This window comes from Bison bison, unplaced genomic scaffold (assembly GCF_000754665.1).
Source record: "Bison bison bison isolate TAMUID 2011002044 unplaced genomic scaffold, Bison_UMD1.0 scf7180017864304, whole genome shotgun sequence".
Taxonomy (NCBI): Eukaryota; Metazoa; Chordata; class Mammalia; order Artiodactyla; family Bovidae; genus Bison; species Bison bison.
The window spans coordinates 9,295,006-9,295,214 of record NW_011494876.1 but is presented as its reverse complement, the minus strand read 5'-3'; positions in this window follow the sequence as shown (position 1 = coordinate 9,295,214).

The following is a 209-nucleotide window of genomic DNA, read 5'->3' as shown; positions in this document are numbered from 1 at the left end:
GGGCATGCGCTGCGGATCCTAGCACCGCCCCTTCCCCCCGGGGCCCGCCTCTAGGCTCGTACTTCAGGTTTTGGCCCCGCCCCCCCAAGCCTGGTTTGGTGACAGCAGCCAAGAAATTAAAAGATGCTTGCCCCTTGGAAGAAAAGCTAGGACAAACCTAGACAGCATATTAAAAAGCAGAGACATTACTTTGCCGACAAAGTATAGTC